The sequence below is a fragment of the Eurosta solidaginis genome, chromosome 3 (assembly GCF_040869045.1).
Source record: "Eurosta solidaginis isolate ZX-2024a chromosome 3, ASM4086904v1, whole genome shotgun sequence".
Taxonomy (NCBI): Eukaryota; Metazoa; Arthropoda; class Insecta; order Diptera; family Tephritidae; genus Eurosta; species Eurosta solidaginis.
In genome coordinates, this window is record NC_090321.1 from 202,698,416 (window position 1) to 202,717,065 (window position 18,650).

An 18,650-nucleotide genomic window follows, 5' to 3' on the forward strand; every position below is an offset into this window, starting at 1 on the left:
AAGATTCAATCCAGATAAAATTCAATATCGTCAAACGGAAATGAAATTCATGGGTCGTGTAGATCAAAACGTACAATTAAATCAATTGACAAATATCGTGAAGCTATAATCAAGCTGAGAAAGCCAGAAAATAAAAACGATGTTATAAGATTTTTGGGTGTGCTTAAGTTTCTGGCGGCATATATTCCGAACTTATCAAAACAATCGGCAAAGTTACGTGAACTAACGCATAACAACGCTAGGTTTCAGTGGACTGGTGCTCATGAAGATGAATTTCAAACTCTCATTACTATCATTACATCTGATCCAGTACTAGTTATATATGACAAGGAAAAAGCGGTAGTGGTGCAGACGGATGCATCAAAAGATGGTTTAGGTTGCGTTTTACTTCAAGAGGGACATCCTGTAGCTTATGCGTCCCGAACTCTCAGTAAATCAGAACAGAAATGGGCACAAATAGAGAAAGAGTTGCTAGCTATAGTATTTTCCTGTATTAAGTTTCATTATTATCTCTACGGTCGTGAATTTTTAGTACAGAGTGATCTTAAGCCACTCGAATCCATTCTGAAGAAAGAAATTGATGACGTCACGCCTAGGCTGCAGGCTATGTTCATATTTTTGCTCAAATATCCAAAGATGGAGGTAGTTTATACTCCTGGTAAGCAAATGTGGCTGATTGCCTTTCTCGGGCTCCTTTAGGTGAAACGGCTGAAATTGCCGAGCTTAAGGGAGTTATTCATACGCTGTCAGAGAAAGTTTGCATATCGAAATCGAATTATGATTTATATTGCAAGCATAAAGAGCAGGATGAGGACTACAAGAACATATATCAATGCGTGGAACAGGGATGGCCCAGTTATCACCAATTGAATGAGCTAAGTAAAAAGTTTCACAAATACAAGTCTGAAATCCACTACGAAAATAGAATGTTGCTTAAAATTCATAGACTAATAATTCCAACCTCGTTAGAACCAGTTGTATGCAGGTGGTTGCACAGGCCACATCTCGGAATAGAAAAAACGTTAGCAAAAGCCAGATCATTGTACTTTTGGCCAAACATGACTGAACAGGTTAAAGAACTAATCCTGGGATGTGTTGTGTGTGAAACTTTCAGACGTAATAATGCAAAAGAGCCATTGAGACAAGACGACGTCCCTGAATATCCTTTTCAAATAATAGGAATTGATATTTTTGAATATGCGGGCAGATATTATATCTCCCTGATCGACGCATACTCTAACCTTGTTTTGTCGGAAAATCTTGCACATAAAACCGCTGGCTGTGTAATCGACACGTTGAAAAAAATTTTCACGAAAGTAGGATATCCCACAACAATCCGCTGCGACAATAACCCACTTAATTCGTTAGAAATGGAAAACTTCTTTAATGATGCTGATACTGTGGTAAAGTTTTCAAGTCCTAGATACCCACAAAGCAATGGATTAGCGGAGAAAGGGGTAGCAATTGCTAAGGGTTTGTTGAAACGGTGTTTTGAAGCCAATGAAAAGGAAAACTTTCAATATCATATCCTAGAATATAATAATACCCCAGTGGCAAATTTACAGTTAGCTCCAACTCAGTTATTCTTCGACAGATTGATAAAAACCAAACTCCCAACAGTAGAACTACTTTTGTTCCGAAACTCAATAGATGAACCAGAGATAGGAGAAAGGATTAAAAAAAAAGGAAAAAGCATGCTCGTCAAATGAAAATAGTATGCCTGTGACTCGCGAGGTAATAAGTAACGATGAGAATACCTGAAAATAATAGTAATACTGTTGAAAGAGATGAGGCCATGGATGCAGGTACAAGCAGTTCACAGCCATGCTATCAAACACGAAGTGGACGTCTAGTTATTCCTCCCAAGCTGTATGGTTTTCATGATGATTAAAAATTAAAAAAAAAAAAATTAAAAAAAAAAAACACAGGGCATGTATTGGGTGTGTTAACTAGTGAACTACGTGTAAGCCACATACTATAAGATATTCCTATTATGTTACACCTTTAAAATGATCGCATCTGTATAATATTACCAATGTATTATTAGTGTGCAGTTCGATAGTTCGATAACTTTAGTACACCAATTGTAAGATTGAACAATCTAGCTGTGCACACACACCAAGTGGAAATTAAATTAAATCTTTAAATATCAAACCAATTGTTTTATTGAATGATACAATACTAATATTGGCCTCACCAATGATGTAAAAAGGGTTTTTGTAACGTAAAGATCACTAAACTCTTTTGCCCATCTTTTCACAAATGCTAAAATTCCTCTCGCTTTACTGACCGTGGCATTAGTATGAGGGTTGAAACTAAGTTTGCAATTCATTGTAACTCCCAAGTCGACAAAAACATCAACGCTTTCCAGAGTTTGGCCATTAATTGTGTAGGAAGATGGCTTTATGTTCCCACGTGAAAACACATGGATTTACATTATTCTATGTTGAGAGGCATAGTTGTATATGTAATGGCGTTTTCGAGATATCGACCAAAATGTGGACCAGGGTGACCAAGAACATCATCTGTCGGGTACCGCTAATTTATTTATATATGTAAAACCACGAACAGTATTCCTGCCATGATTCCAAGAGCTCTTGATTTCGCCTGCAGAACTTTTTCATTTTTTTCTACTTAATATGGTAGGTACCACACCCATTTTACAAAGTTTTTTCCAAAGTTATATATTGCGTCAAAAAACCAATTCTATCACTATGTTTCATCCCTTTTTTCGTATTTGGTATAGAGTTGACATTTTTTTAATTTTTCGAAATTTTCGATATCGAAAAAGTGGGCGTGGTCATAGTTCGGATTTCAGCCATTTTTAATACCAAGATAAAGTGAGTTCAGATAAGTACGTGAACTAAGTTTAGTAAAGTTATATCGATTTTTGCTCAAGTTATCGTGTTAACGGCTGAGCGGAAGGACAGACGGTCGACTGTGTATAAAACCTGGGCGTGGCTTCAAACGATTTCGCCCATTTTCACGGAAAACAGTTATCGTCATGGAATCTATGTTCCTAACAAATTTCACAAGGATTGGTAAATTTTTGTTCGACTTATGGCATTAAAAGTATTCTAGACGAATTAAATGAAAAAGGGCGGAGCCACGCCCATTTTAAAATTTTCTTCTAATTTTGTATTTTGTTGCACCATATATTTACTAGAGATGAATGTTGACATAATTTACATATGTACTGTAAAAATATTAAATTTTGTGTTAAAATTTGAATAAAATTTTTTTTTTTTTTTGTAGTCCAATTACGTTCTTTTTAAACAGCGATCTGAGATGAGCGCCCAGGCACCTACGTACCAAATTTCATCAAGATACCTCAAAATTTACTCAAGTTATCGGACGGACGGACATGGCTAAATTAATTTCTTTTTTCGCCCAGATCAGATTGATAAATGGAAGTCTACATCTCGATTAGTTTATGCCGTTACGGATTACCGTTATGCGAACAAAGTTAATATACTCTGTGAACTCTGCTCAGCTGAGTATAAAAACTCCACACGTACATACCAACACTAAGAGAATGATACATAAAAGCAAAAAACATAAATACAAATGTCGTCATAGAGATGCATACATAGAAGTGAGGATGCGGTGGCAAAAGGACATGCGAGTAAATGCAAGAATCAATAACCTTAGCGCCAGTAAAACCATGCAGAATGAAGTGGAGACATCAAACGGAAATTGAGAGGGTTGAAAATTCGACAAATATGCGCAAATAAAGGGATCACTGCAACGATGTGGCGTGCACACCCACACACGCACACGCCGGCAACTTTATTTTCAGTTGGTTCTTGAATTCATATTTCTGAATTTTGTCTCTTTTATGTGTTTTTTCTTGTTTCTCTTATGCAACAGCCGTTTATTGCCTTCCTCGCTATAGACGTTTTGCCGCTTGTGTTGCCTTTACTTTTGTTCCTGCTGCTTTTGCTCCACCAATTTTTCCTTTCACATTCACCCGTTAAACGGGGTTGTTTGAACTCAAACTCACTCAAGAATTTTCCCAGCCGAAATTTGAGAAATGTGACAAAGCATTAAGTTTCGTTTAATTTAGTTAAAATTTTTTAAATTTATATTCTCGTGAAAAATACACTAACACTAGCACTCCAGATATAGCATAATATGTTTTTTAAAAGTAAGCTAAGGTTGAGCTGGTCTGTCAATAAAGACCTCACATAGCCTGAATATACCCATAATCTTACCAGAGTTGATTTGACGACCAAACGGAAAACCCCCATTATATACCAGGATTTATGTTATAGAGAAAGTCTATCCCCTTGACAAATACTGAAAGTTTTCTACATAAAACCTAACTGAATTGCTGCCACGCGATCTGGCAATCCTGCCGCCTCTCGCGAGCACAGGACATAAACAAAAACGTGCTCAACCGTTTTTTCCTCAGACCACATTTCTTACATCTGCTTTAAGTAACGAGGTCTAATATATGTATGTTAGGGCGGGTCGATTCAAAATCGCTCATTGCTCTGTGAAAATCGTATTCTAGGGATCAAAATAAGAAACTTTGCCGAAGGAACCATACCTCTAAAACGAATTCTGATGTCCCCCTCCCCCCCTTTGGGTCGAACTTTTGGGTAGGGGCAATTTCAATTCTACCTGCTGTGTCTTGTGGTGGCTTAAAAAAAACAACACAAGCAATTTCACGATCTGCAATTGTGTCACAGTGATGCCTTGGTTTTAAAATGGGGTTGTAAAAACGCTAATTTCTAATAATTTTTTTTAATTTCTTTTCTATTACTAAGTTAAATTCATTTTTTCATTTACATATGTTCTGAATAAATACATTTCTAAAGAGAAAATTAAACTCCAAAAAGAAACAAGTAAGGAAGGCTAAGTTCGGGTGTAACCGAACATTACATACTCAGTTGAGAGCTATGGAGACAAAATAAGGAAAATCACCATGTAGGAAAATGAACCTAGCGTAACCCTGGAATGTGGTTGTATGACATGTGTATCAAATGGAAGGTATCAAAGAGTATTTTAAGAGAGAGTAGGCCATAGTTCTATGGATGGACGCCATTTAGGGATATCGCCATAAAGGTGGACCAGGGCTGACTCTAGAATGTGTTTGTACGATATGGGTATCAAATGAAAGGTGATAATGAGTATTTTAAAAGGGAATGGGCTTTAGTTCTATAGGTGAACGCCTTTTCGAGAAATCCCCATAAAGGTGGACCAGGGGTGACTCTAGAATATGTTTGTACGATATGGGTATCAAATGAAAGCTGTTAATGAGTATTTTGAAAAGGAGTGATCCTTAGTTCCCTAGGCGGACGCCGTTTCGAGATATCGCCATAAAGGTGGACCAGGGGTGTCTCTAGTTGTACGATATGGGAATCAAATGAAAGGTGTTACTGAGCGTTTTAAGAGGGAGTGGGCATTAGGTCTATAGGTGGACGCCTTTTCGAGATATCGCCATTAGGGTGGGCCAGGGGTGACTCTGGAATGTGTTTGTACGATATGGGTATCAAATGAAAGGTGGTAATGAGTATTTTAAAAGGGAGCAATCCTTAGTTCTATAGGTGGACGCCTTTTCGAGATATCGCCATAAAGGTGGACCAAGGGTGACTCTAGAATGTTTTTACGATATGGGTATCAAACGAAAGGTGTTACTGAGCATTTTAAGAGGGAGTGGGCATTAGGTCCATAGGTGGACGCCTTTTCGAGATATCGCCATTAGGGTGGGCCAGGGGTGACTCTGGAATGTGTTTGTACGATATGGGTATCAAATGAAAGGTGGTAATGAGTATTTTAAAAGGGAGCAATCCTTAGTTCTATAGGTGGACGCCTTTTCGAGATATCGCCATAAAGGTGGACCAAGGGTGACTCTAGAATGTTTTTACGATATGGGTATCAAACGAAAGGAGTTACTGAGCATTTTAAGAGGGAGTGGGCACTAGGTCTATAGGTGGACGCCTTTTCGAGATATCGCCATTAGGGTGGGCCAGGGGTGACTCTAGAATGTTTGTACGATATGGGTATCAAACGAAAGGTGTTACTGAGCATTTTAAGAGAAAGTGGGCATTAGGTCTATAGTGGGCGCCTTTTCGAGATATCGCCATTAGGGTGGGCCAGGGTGACTCTAGAATGTGTTTGTACGATATGGGTATCAAATGAAAGGTGGTAATGAGTATTTTAAAAGGGAGTAATCCTCAGTTCTATAGGTGGACGCCTTTTCGAGATATCGCCATAAAGGTTGACCAAGGGTGACTCTAGAATGTTTGTACGATATGGGTATCAAACGAAAGGTGTTACTGAGCATTTTAAGAGGGAGTGGGCATTAGGTCTATAGGTGGACGCCTTTTCGAGATATCGCCATTAGGGTGGGCCAGGGGTGACTCTAGAATGTTTGTACGATATGGGTATCAAACGAAAGGTGTTACTGAGCATTTTAAGAGGGAGTAGGCATTAGGTCTATAGGTGGAAGCCTTTTCCAGATATCGCCATTAGGGTGGGCCAGGGGTGACTGTAGAATGTTTGTACGATATGGGTATCAAAGGAAAGGTGTTACTGAGCATTTTAAGAGGGAGTGGACATTAGGTCTATAGGTGGACGCCTTTTCGAGATATCGCCATTAGGGTGGGCCAGGGGTGACTCTAGAATGTTTTTACGATATGGGTATCAAACGAAAGGTGTTACTGAGCATTTTAAGAGGGAGTGGGCATTAGGTCTATAGGTGCACGCCTTTTCGAGATATCGCCATTAGGGTGGACCAGGGTTGACTCTAGAATGTGTTTGTACGATATGGATATCAAATTAAAGGTATTGATGAGGGTTTTAAAAGCGAGTGGCCCTTAGATGTATATGTGAAGGCGTTCTCGCGATATCGACCAAATGTGGATCAGGTGATCCAGAAAATCATCTGTCGGGTACTGCTAATTTATTTATATATTCAATAACACTAACAGTATTCCTGCCAAGATTCCAAGGGCTGCCGATTTCGTCTTGTAGAACTTTTTCATTTTCTTCTACTTAATATGGTAGGTGTCACACCCATTTTACAAAGTTTTTTCCAAAGTTATATTTTGCGTCAATAAACCAATCCAGTTACCATGCTTCATCCCTTTTTTCGTATTTGGTATAGAATTATGGCATTTTTTTAATTTTTCGTAATTTTCGATATCGATAAAGTGGGCGTGGTTATGGTCGGATTTCGGCCATTTTTTATACCAAGATAAAGTGAGTTCAGATAAGTACGTGGGCTAAGTTTAGTAAAGATATATCGGTTTTTGCTCAAGTTATTGTGTTAACGGCCGAGCGGAAGGACAGACGGAGGACTGTGTATAAAAACTGGGCGTGGCTTCCACCGATTTCGCCCATTTTCACAGAGAACAGTTAACGTCATAGAATCTATGCTCCTACCAAATTTAAAAAGGATTGGTAAATTTTTGTTCGACTTATGGCATTAAAAGTATTCTAGACACACTAAATGAAAATGGGCGGAGCCACGCCCATTTTGAAATTTTCTTTTATTTTTGTATTTTGTTGCATCATATCATTACTGGAGTTGAATTTTGACTTAATTTACTTATACACAGTAAAGATATTAAATTTTTTGTTAAAATTTGAATTTAAAAAAAAATTTTTTTAAAAAGTGGGCGTGTTCTTCATCCAATTTTGCTAATTTTTATTTAGCACATATAAAGTGATAGTAGTAACGTTCCTGCCAAATTTCATCATGATATCTTCAACGACTGCCAAATTACAGCTTGCAAAACTTTTAAATTACCTTCTTGTAAAAGTGGGCGGTGCCACGCCCATTGTCCAAAATCTTACTAATTTTCTATTCTGCGTCATAACGTCAACCCATCTACCAATTTTCATCGCTTTAACCGCCTTTGGCAATGAATTATCGCATTTTTTCGGTTTTTCGAAATTTTCGATATCGAAAAAGTGGGCGTGGTTATAGTCCGATATCGTTCATTTTAAATAGCGATCTGAGATGAGTGCTCAGAAACCTACATACCAAATTTCATCAAGATACCTCAAAATTTACTCAAGTTATCGTGTTAACGGACGGACGGACGGACGGACGGACGGACATGGCTCAATCAAATTTTTTCTGGATCCTGATTATTTTGATATATGGAAGTCTATATCTATCTCGATTCCTTTATATATGTACAACCAACCGTTATCCAATCAAACTTAATATACTCTGTGAGCTCTGCTCAACTGAGTATAAAAACATAGGCATTTCAAAGTGGGATTTTTCAAAATTTGCCACTACGACCCAAAGGGGGGACATCAGAATTCGTTTTAGAGGTATGGTTCCTTCGGCAAAGTTTCTTATTTTGATCCCTAGAATATGATTTTCACAGAGCAATTGGCGATTTTTTTGCCTCCCCACAAATCGACCCGGCCTAATGTATATGCATGTGAGTCCGTGAGTGGCGGCCACCGTGGTGTGATGGTAGCGTGCTCCGCCTACCACGCCATATGCCTTGGGTTCATACCCCGGATAAAGCAACATCAAAATTTTAGAGATAAGGTTTTTCAATTAGAAGACAATTTTTCTAAGCGGGGTCGCCCCTCGGCAGTGTTTGGCAAGCGCTGCGAGTGTATTTCTGCCATGAAAAGCTGTCAGTGAAAACTCATCTTCCTTGCAGATGCCGTTCGGGGTCGGCATAAAACATGTAGGTCCCGTCCGGCCAATTTGTAGGGTAAATCAAGAAGAGCACGACGCAAATTGGAAGAGAAGCTCGGCCTTAGATATCTTCGGAGGTTATCGCGACTTACATTTATTTTTGCATTATTTATGTGAGTCCGGAAGACAGTGTCGAGTTCGCCTTAAGTCTTATCTCTTAAGAGTTATGAACAATCAATTAATTTCTTAAGGGTCTGTAAATGATCCTGAAATAGTCGAAAAAAGTCGCGAAATTACCCCGACGGGATTCCAAACGGTTCCCGAAAACCATCCATAAATGATCCCGGAAGGGTACCCAAATTATCCGAAAAGTCCCGAAAAGATACTGACGGTATCCCGGACGGATCCCGAAAATCATCCAGAAATTATCCCCGAAGTGTCCCAAAATGATCCCGAAGTAGGCCCGAAATGAACCCGACAGGATTCCGACGGATCCAGAAACTATACCAAAAGGGTCCCGAAATGACCCCGACTACATGCCGGATGGAACCAGAAATTATATCGGAAAGGTCCCTAAATGATTCCTGAAATAGTCCCGAAAAAGTTTCGAAATTACCCTGATGGGATCCTGGACCGATCCCGAAAATCATCCAGAAATGATAGCAGAGGGTTCCCAAAATGATCCCGAAATAGTTCCGAATAAAAACAGCAATGATCCTGGCCAGAAATGATGACTGAATTGAAATTACCCGGACGGGATCCCGGGTGGATCCCGAAAACCATCCAGAATTGATTTCTGAAGGGTCCGCAAATTATCCCGAAGTAGTCCAGAAAAAGTCCCGAAATTACCCCGACTGGGTCCCGGACGTATCCCGAAAACCATCCAGAAATTATTCCAGAAGGGTCCCCAAATGATGACGTAAATGACCTGAAGTGACTCTGGCAGGATCCCGGACGGAACCCGAAAACGATCCAGAAATAATGCTGGAAGGGACCCCAAATTATCCCGAAAAGGTCCCGAAATTACCTAAAAACCTTCCAGAATTGACGTCTGAAGGGTCCGCAGGTGCTCCGGAAATAGTCCAGAAAAAGTCCCTAAATTACCCCGACGGGATCCGGGTGGATCCCGAAAACCATACAGAAATGATTCCGGAAGGTCACCAAGAGATCCCGAAAAAGTCCTCAAATGACCCTGACGGGATCCCGGACTGAACCCAGAAACCATCCAGAAATGATAGCGGAGGGGTCGCAAAATGATCCCGAAATAATTCCGAATAAATACAGAAATGATCCTGGCCAGAAATGGTAACTGAACGGTCCAAAAATGATCCCGAAATACTCCCGAAATTACCCGGACAGGATCCCGGGCGGATCCCGAAAACCATCCAGAATTTATTTCTGAATGTACCCCAAATGATCCGGAAACAGTCCCGAAAAAGTACCGATATACCCTTGACGGGATCACGGACGGATCCCGAAAACCATCCAGAATTGATCTCTGAAGGTTCTGCAAATGATCCCGAAATAGTCCAGAAAAAGTCCCGAAATTACCCCGACGAGTTTCCCCAAGTGTTTTATTTACTTACTTAATTGACGGTTATAGCCGTCCAACAAGGCGCGCCAGTCGCTCCTTCTCTCTGCCAACCTGCGCCAATTGGTCGGGGCGTCATCTTTCATTCGCATAACATGGCCTAGCCAGCGCAGCAGCTGCGTTTTAATTCGCTGGACTATGTTGATGTCTGCGTATAGCTCGTACAGCTCATCGTTAAATCTTCTTCGGTACTCGCCATCGCCCACGCGTAGAGGTCCATAAATCTTTCGAAGAAGTTTTCTCTCGAGTGTATTTCTGTTGCCATTAAATATGTAGGTCCCGTCCCTCCGATTTGTAGGAAAAACTAAAAAGAAGCACAACGTAAATTGGAAGCGAAATTTAGGCTTACATCTCCTCGGAGATATTTTTTTCAGTAGCGGCTCCGATTTCTCAAGGTTTTCAAAGAGATTGATCAGCGCGACACCTAGCGGCACCTTTTGCCAAAGTAAAATTATATTTTGGTAAAATATCAGCTCTTTAAAACCTTGGAAAACTTTCCATATTCATAACGCCCAATTCGTAAACATATTTTCACTTAACCATAGATATATGTATGTATACTGGCATCGGCCTTAACCTAAAATATGTGATAACTTCATGAAAAAGAAAATGTAAAACATTTCAAAACAAAAAAAATTTGAATAAATTCGCCAGCGCAAAAATTTATAGATTATGGGTATGGGTGAAAACCAAAAACTGCTTGGTTGGCTATGACATCGTTTTGACTAAGGCGTTATTCAATGAGTTCAATAACTGATTACGTTGACTTCCATAGAGTTGGTTAGATCAGCTGTTTTACACGGACTTTGCCAGGCCCTTAAAGTAGTTGTTCCGCAAATTTTATTTTCATCTCACGATCTATTCATACACGAGAGAACTTTACAGTCTTGAACAAACTTTGGTCATACGTATCACTTACATTACATACAATCAAATATATATATATTTACACCCACTCGATATTTTATTTATTTATTTGTACATGTTATATAAAACAAATAAATATCGGTAGTTCGACTGCTGAGTGGAATGTCACCATTTCTCAACTGGTGTTTCGAAAACGACCTATCTCCAAATGTTTCTATCGAGTAATGATGATATTCCACTCCTCAGTGAATTTATAACAAAACCTTTCATTCTATTTTGGATATTAAAAACTCAAAAACTCTTTCATTTGTTACATTTGTAAATAAATTCACAATATTGTTTGCTTTCCAACCACTGTGTGCCACCGCACAAAGTTTGTTACCCACAATTGCCCCTGCTCCAGAATCTCCAAAACCCATATCAGTTTTACCAACTACAGAAATGATTGTGTCTGGTAGAATTTCCGAATGCGTTAAATAGCTCCGGCATGGAACTTTTTTTATTGTGGTCACTGTAGTAGTTATGAGTACATCAGAAGTATCGATTCCATCTGAAGTTATTGCACCCCATCCACTAACTGCCATATCCGTGTTCGGTAATAATGCGAAATCGCAAAGGGGTATTGCTTTTAGTGTCTCACTCTCTTCAAAAGGTTCAAATTTCACCACAGCTATGTCCATCAATAGTGCTCCTTCACGAAAAGCAGGACCAATATCTATACTCTTCGCATTGCGTCGATGCCCCGGTTTTCTCCTGAATTGGCGTATATCGACCACGCCAGCTAAAACCTCGACATGCCTCAGTTGTTTCCCGTATACGCAATTCGCCGCTGTTACCACCGATTTTAAAGTGACTAAGGTACCAGCGCAGTTATACCGTTTACAAATAAATACTGATACCGAAAATGGCCTGTCCTGCATTCTTACACCTACGCCATTTACAATACGAAATTGCTCATTGGTATAGGATAAGCGGCAGATTAGAACGACTAACATGATTATCAAATATATACGCGAATTCATTTTTTTAGTTTAAGAAATTTTACACCACTTTTTAAGTATAAACTACACCGAGATCAATTTTGTGGCTGCTATTTATACCAATTGAGTCATGTGAATAAAAAAAATAAGCAAATACATTTCAGTCAAAATTTCAGGAATTTTAAATAACAACAATACATCTTAATTAAAGTCAAGGCTATACAATAAAAAATTTTGTTTGTTTTCACTCGTTTTCTTATAAATAAAATAAATAAATAAATGCAAGGCGCGACAACCTCCGAAGAGTTTTAGGCCGAGCTTATCTTCCAATTTGCGTCGTGCTTCTTTTAATTTTTTCTACACATTTGCGCGACCACACCGACATGTTTTTACGCCGACCCCGAACGGCATCTGTAAGCAGTTGAGTTTTCACTGAGGAACTTTTCATAGCAGAAAACACTCGGAGTGTATGTTTCCCAGAGGCGACGCCGATTAAAAAAATTTGTTCTGATTGAAAAAACTGTTTTCTTCATTTTTGATGTTACTCTGCCCTCTGGAGTTGAACCCTGGACCCTCGGTGTGGTAGGCGGAGCATGCTACCACCACACCACGGCGGCCGCCTCGATCAATTATAGCTTGTGTAAATTTTTGGTTGAAAGTGTTTACTAAACTTAAAATTTTATTTATGGCAAATACAAAAAGCCCATTAAGCGTTAAAAATAACATTCTCTTCTAAGTTTTCTGTTATAGGAGCCTAATAAGCCTATTTAATTAATAAATATTAAGGGACTTTTTAATTAGTTAAACAAACAAAATTAATGAATTTACGAACGAAATGAAATGAACGTGGCTTTGACAAAACATTTTGCTATACTTTTTCATGAGAACATTTCCTAGTAGTTTTTTGTTTATATATATCGCACACTAACTACAAAAGAGTCATAACTTAAAATTTTAAAAAATTTGGTTTTTTCCATAAATCAATTCACAGTACACATCTCTAACTGCCCCTTAAATTTCATTGTCATTATTTTCTTCTTTATGTCAGTTTTGGTGTTGATTGCATCGCTTGCGCTGTATCAACTAATGAGTACTATTTTTGGTTGTGTCAATGTGCTTAAGAACAAGTGAACAGTTTTTTTTGCGCATAAAGCGTATAGTTTTAAATTGTGGCTATTTTGTTGCAAAAAAGTTTTAATTTTGTTGTGTATTAATTTAAATTGTGTCTTTTTATACGTAAAAAGTAAGTAAATTTGTTTGTATTATTGTGAAATGTGCCTTTTTTGATGAAATAATTGTCGTAAATAGTCATAATTCAAAACTCCAATATATTTTGTCTGTAAACAAATAATTACAACACAATTTCGTCAGTACATTTTATAATGAAGGTCTTCTTTGTAAAACTGGATTTCAGTATAACATTACAGACGTTTTCACATAAACCGTTTTTCTTCTCTCCTGAAAATTTAAATTTTTCAAGTTGTGACTCTTTTGTAGTTAGTGTGCGATATGTATATTTGCAGAGTTGAATTGTGTTATTAAATGATTTGTTATTAGTGAATGTATTTTTAGTGAATAAACACAAAAGAGTACAAATGGTAAATTTAATTAGTTTTATCTGTTTCCAAACTGCTAATATTTTCTACTGTATACTGCCACAAAACAAAATTGGGTGCAGTGCACGAAATTCTGAGCACAACACTGCTCGAACTTGAATGGGTTGACATAATCACTATATTTCATTAAGTGTTAATATGACGTTAATTTGTTGTGGATTTAAACATCTGTACATCTTTCACATATTAGTAAAACTAGTCTCAAACCGCGTCCAGGTCCGCACGATATGCCAAGATATGTCTGGAAAAATGTACCGAGACCGTCCAGAAAATAATCTTTAAATAGTCCCAACAAATCGTGAAATACTTACAGTCAAGGAGATAAACTCACGGTGATAAACAGAAGGAAGGATATAGTGGAGTTCTTAAAAAAGGGCGGTCCAATACTTCCCTGAAATACTTTTTTTTTTAATGATCCTGAAAATTTCCGTAAACAACGAAAAGATCCGGGAATATATAAAAAATATTCGGTGGCAGTCCTTCCGATATAGTTCCCTAAACAATCGTGAAATACTTTCGAAAGCAATCTAGAAACTATATGGAGTTTGTCCCCAAAAAGTTTCGACGATATTATTACGACAATAATCCAGGAACGGATCCGAAACAGCACCAAGAAGTCCTTGAACACAGTCTATAAACTGTCCCGAAATAGCCCCGCAAAATATTGTTCAAATAATCCCGCAACGGTCTTTTAATAACCTCAAAGTATCTAGTCTAAAAATAAAATAAATAAATAAATGCAAGGTGCGATAACGACCGAAGAGATTTTGGGCCGAGCTTATCTTCCAATTTGCATTGTGCTTCTTTTAGTTTTTCCTACAAATTGGCGGGACCATACCTACATGTTTTTACGCCAACTCCGAACGGCACCAGCAAGGCAGATGAGTTTTCCGAGAGGTGACGCCGATTGAAAAAACTTTTTTCTTTATTTTTTGGGTTACTCTGCCCGGGAGTTGAACCCCGGACCCTCGGTGTGGTAGACGGAGTATGCTACCATACCACCATAGCGGTCGCCTTGATCACTTATAGCTTGTGTACATTTTTTGGTTGAAAGGGAAAAGGGAAAATTAAAACTTTATTTATGGCAAATACGAAAAGCTCATTAAACATTAAAAGTAACATTCCTTGTGGTAACTTTCCAACATTCGAACGAATCATTAACTTTAATTCAAAACACCCGAATTCTATGATAATTAATACAGGGAAAGGCTGTATACGAAGAATGTTGGATATATCAGATAAAAGTTACCACAAGGAAACCAAAAAAGAAATTTCCAGTTTATTGAAGAAAAATGATTTTTCCGAAAACCTTATAAAGACATTAATAAGAAATATAAATAACAGCAATCAACAAAACGAAACAAAAAAACCTACAAATTTCAAGTCTGTAACTACGTTCCCAATCTTTCAGAGCATTTAGCAAAGTCTGACTGCTACAATAAAAATACATATAAAATAGCTCATAAACCGAAAAATACATTAAAACATATTTTTAACAATACGAAAGTTAAAATACCTCACACGGAAAAGAGCAATGTAGTGTATAAAATACCATGTAATGGCAAAGAAGGTGAATCATGTGATCACGTCTACGTAGGGACGACGAAGTCAAAATTAAAAACAAGACTAGCACAGCACAAGTCAGACTTTAAACAAAATCCACAGTCAAATACTTATAAAGCAGCTTTAATGGCCCACTGTGCGAGTAGCGGCCACTCTCCCAATTTAAACAATGCAACTATTCTCCAGCAAGAGTCAAACTATAGCAAGCGCCTCACATTGGAAATGCTGCATATAATAACACACCACCTAACATATGACTAAATTTCAAAACAGATGTTGACGGCTCCGCACACATATTTATACATTTATTAACTAACAAATCGACAGTAGAAAGTTGCGCGTCAAACAGAACGGACGTGTAAAACAAAATGTATGTTAGTATTTTATTGTCAATAGTTTAAGTCGATATTATAAATAATGTTATATTTGTTATAGTTCCCTTGAAGATGATTACCGAAGGTTGTAATCGAAATATATCGGAACACAAAATTAAAACTTTGTTGTTTTTATTATAAAATCAATATTTGACATCGAACCGGCAAAAACCATCTCTGAGTTACTAAATAAAGGTTGCCAAAATAATTATTATATCTCTAGTATAGTTAAAATTGAATTTTCGAACTGTCACGTTTTCAAATTCAAGCTGAGCGATGATGTAAGACTTTAGGTCATCTTCTGTAGTGTATTTATCAAATCTTGACGCAAAACTAGATTATTTAATAGGGACAACAATAACATTACTAGTTGGCGGTGCCGATTTCATAGAAGGGTTTTGGGGATTCTGATTACTCTTTGTAGAATAGTTTTTAGGTTTTGCTAAAGAGACCTTGGATGAAGATGACTGAGCTGTTTAGGGACTTGGGGATGCCAGATTTATTATTTCGAGAGTTGGGGGTGAAATAACTACGGGTGCTGGAACTTCAGCAACGGCAACAAGTGTCGGAGCACTAGAGGAAGCGCTGGTAGGATTACAATTGCTTTGTGGAATGTTTAAGCTAGTTAGATCATTCCGATATTTGAAAGACTTAAATAAGTTTTCATATTGGATGACTTTCTTGGACAATGCGTAAGATTTGTACTAATCTTAGAAATTTTGCCTTCGTTACGTTCTATCTCTTTAAGACCGGTAACTCGGTATAGATGTATGGTCCAGCCTGAACGATGTTTCTCCAGGACTTCCTTGCATTTAGGGGTACCTCTAGATGAAGTGCTGTGCGAGATTATCGCCTTAATCGCCGCCTTACTATCAATATATATATTAACGCGACTGCAGCTTAACTACGCTACCTCCAAAATGTGTGCTACTTTTCCCACTGCAACAATTTCTGCCTGAAAGACATTGCAGTGATCTGACAGCCTTTGTTATCAATTTATTTCTCGATTGACACAGTAAGCAGCAGACCCTACCCCTTCCGTTAATTTTTAACCATCCGTATACACGTCAATAGTTTGTTCTGCCACCTCTGCAACACAGCGATTGCCCTCCGGCTCTATTGTGGCCCGAAAATCTCTTTCTAAGCTCAGGCATGGGATGATGTAGTCCGTTCGTTCTATATTAGACAGCGCTTTACTGCTATGGTCATATGGCCTGCACTTAAGCTGCCGCGAGGTCTTAAGCTTTGTTGTTGTGTGGCTAACCACCAAGCTAGGACCTCATAGTAAAATATGCGCAATAAAATTGCCCTATGAAATCGACGGAGCGATAGGCCCCGAGAGCATTCTAGCATCCTCTTGCATGCATACAGTGACATGAAGGAGGTCTGCGCTCTCCCTCCCAGATAGAGTTTCAACGGAAACTGTCTATGTAGCATAATTCATAGATATCTTTTTGTGGACTTTCCTTGTAGGAGTACCCCTCCAAGCTATGCTTAGTTCAATAAGGGACCTTATGTTTCTTAATAAATAATAATGGAACGGGTTTTTCTGCGTTGGCGGTTGACCAGACTCCAGATTCCCTTGCATTTAGATCTCGAAGCGCTTGGCCCATCAGAAAGCTGGCATCTGTCACATTTTTGACGGGCACATCATCTGCATACGCATACGAGTTTGACAGAAGCTCTGCTAAACCACCTTAGCAATTGGTTTATGACCAGCGTGCACAGCATTGGTGCTAATACCTCAACTTGCGGCGTTCCTCTGGTCACAGATTCTGTTGCATAACATAGACCCCATTGCAACGTGATTTCTCTGCGGGTTGCCATTGACCCGATTCAACTTGTAAATTCCCGAAGTACTTTAATCGAGTTAAAACTGTACATGGTTGCTCTTTTCTAGAGCCCCGCAATGTCCAGGAAAATACCTACTGCATATTATTGGTACTCCAGTCTTTTCTCTATATTCATTAACCAATCTATGCAATGCAGTAGCGACTGGCCTGATGTAAGCATACTCTGCTGAAGACAACAGTGTTTCATCATTTCTACAACCTCTGGCAGGTTGTAGTACCTTAGGGCACCACATTCATATCCAAAAAACAATTGAACGTATTCGGAGCGCTCCCATAATTCTTCAGTTTATATTTTTTCGGTAAATATCAATTTTGGGTTCTTTCTTTAAAATTGTAGCGCAAATCTCATTTTCTGAATTAAGACAAAGCGATATTATCAGTTTCATTAATGCATTAAACGAATTTTAGTCGCTCGTGAAATTCGAATACTCAGAGCACTTGCATCATAGTCTTTAGCATTAAGATGAAGAGAGTTTACGGTAAAGTATCGTCTTGTTAGAAACTTTATTTAACCGGGATAGGGCTACCAATCGAAATCCTTCTTTAAAGCAATCCCGGACTCGCCATCGAAATAATTTATATTTTTGAAATCGGTCCGCCCAACTTTTTTAAGAGCATTTACAATTGTGCATGAATATATAATTATGTTTTCTGGCTTTTGAGCAAGGATATGTACATTCATAAATTCTAACAAAATAAATGCATTCGTCCTTACGTACAGACACACCACCACACCACTACTGATAAAGCCTCATGCTACCTTTCATTAATAAATAAATACAACCGGTAACAGCTAATGCATACTTTTATACATATGTACATACACATTGTACATACTTACATTTTGTGCATACATATATTCAAGCGTAGTGAAAAGGGCTCTTTCGTAACAAAATTGACGCCACCAGCAACAACACTGTGAAACACCTGAATGAGTCACGTTGCCAGAAGCAGTCAGGACGAAAAAGTTTGGTGGTGGATTTCCCACTCGTCATGTTTCAGAAGCAACGTTGCAGTTGCAGTCAAAGTCACTGCTGACGCATACTGCTGCTGCTAACGTCAACGACTCAAGCACTTTAGTCCTTGGCATCCAAATTGTGTGGGTTTATTATGTGAAATGAGTAACTTTGAATGTTACATAGAGTTGTACTGAAGTTGCAGGCGAGCGTGTTAGAGTGGCTGGCTGCCT

The 18,650-nt window shown here is 38.4% G+C and overlaps 1 protein-coding gene across 2 annotated transcripts in view; it reads left to right on the plus strand.

Annotated features, from left to right (window-relative positions):
• Positions 1 to 18,650, plus strand: part of stan (Protocadherin-like wing polarity protein stan) — a 299,969-nt gene that overhangs the window by 50,513 nt on the left and 230,806 nt on the right. The gene's annotated exons all lie outside the window — the stretch shown is intronic.